This window comes from Brassica oleracea, chromosome C5, assembly GCF_000695525.1.
Source record: "Brassica oleracea var. oleracea cultivar TO1000 chromosome C5, BOL, whole genome shotgun sequence".
NCBI classification, from domain to species: Eukaryota; Viridiplantae; Streptophyta; class Magnoliopsida; order Brassicales; family Brassicaceae; genus Brassica; species Brassica oleracea.
In genome coordinates this window covers 4,003,957-4,005,724 of record NC_027752.1, presented here as the reverse complement: position 1 = coordinate 4,005,724, position 1,768 = coordinate 4,003,957, and positions in this window count along the sequence as shown.

The window sequence follows — 1,768 nt, the reverse complement described above, 5'->3', positions numbered from 1 at the left end:
GTTTAGGGTTTAGAGTTTAGGGTTTAGGGTTTAGAGTTGAGAAATGAGATTTTGGGGATAAGATTTCAAATTTTGAAAAATAAAAAAATTAAAATTTTCAAAGGATAAACTTAGAAAAGTACTATTTTGGTCATTTTAGTTTTTGATTGCTATTTTTGTGATATAAACTTAGAAAAGTGCTATTTTGGAGATTTGCCCTTATTTTTATTATCATATTTAAAATTCTTGCAAAATTTTTTAATTTTTATAAGGAAATTTTACATCTCACAATTAATATGATGTTATGTCAATATTTTCTAAAACCATGTCATCTATTTTAAGTGTCATGTCATTTTTTTTTTAGCGAGAATGATTGTAGTAAGGACATGTGTATAAATCATGTCTATGTGATACGCATCATCTAAGATGTCTTCATGCTTGTAACTTTAAAAATCTAGGATGAGACTTAATAAGACGATAGTTTTTTTTTTTTTTGACATTTGACTGTAACACTGAATCGGTTTAGATGTATGTCATACCAATATCGATGGTCAAAATTGTTTAAAAGCTTGTAATGCTGTAACCACTGGGTTGAAACCTGCGCATTGCGCAGTATAACAAAACGTAAATATACTTTATATTATTTAGAAAAAACAGTTAGTTATCATTTGATCATAAAACATTCACATTTCACTGCTAGCTAAACTTAATCTATATAATCATTTCATATACTACACATATGTTTTCTAAATAAAGTTTATGAATAAATACGTTATAGTAACACTAAAAATATTGTGTTGTTAGAAATGTTAATATGGATTATAAGAATGTATAGGATACAAATAATCGATGAAACATGGTTTGTTATTTATATATGTCGTATTGTTAAATCTCGGGCATATGGCTAAAAAAGGAATGATGCGTATAGTTATATCGTCTTTTTATTAAAATAAATGATTTGTATAGTTATTGTTAATAAATGGTATGACCATTCACATTTTTTATAATTAGTCTTGTAATAGATGACTTTGTAATCAAGTATTGCGAGAGAGTCTATGGTTGTGACACTTAAGCAAAATAGCATGTTTGTAAATAACTTACAAATTAAATGTTAGTTTCTAAAATTGTTTCTCTATTAATATATAAAGAATATTCGTCAAGAGTTTATTTTGTAACGGTTGATATTTTTATTAAAAAATTACCATATTAATATGAGCATTTTCATTAAACAGTAATCTAATGTGGTCTCAAATAATTATTGGAGTAATGTAGAAATGAGTTGTGTGCAAGTCTCACTTATCATAATTTGGTTGGATCTTAATTCTCCTACCTTGCTTGCAATGATGAGAACCATTTCCAAGTTGAATAAAAAATCTTATATTCCCAACCTAACTACATTTGTAAATACATCCCCATTACAAGAGTTCATATTTGGTTGATCTATTTACGAAAAAAAAAGGTCTGATTTATTATGTAGTTGTAAATGCAGGTTATTAAACAATAATAATAGTACTCTACTTGTTTAGAGAAGTTTTGACAATACCGCGCTTAGTAAATACGAGTTGTGTATATGAGTTACCGGCTTACAGCTAATTAACAACTATGATTGTGAGTTTGACCAAATAATTATAAAGTTTGACCGTGATTTATGGTTGTTGGGGGTTAGTTGTCCCAAGCCCTACAAGAACTAGTACGAAAAACTACTGCGTCCAAGTCTTATAAACAGCTGGAGCTCGAACTTTATACATATAGTTATCAATTAATTGATTCCATCAGATTCCCTGTTATT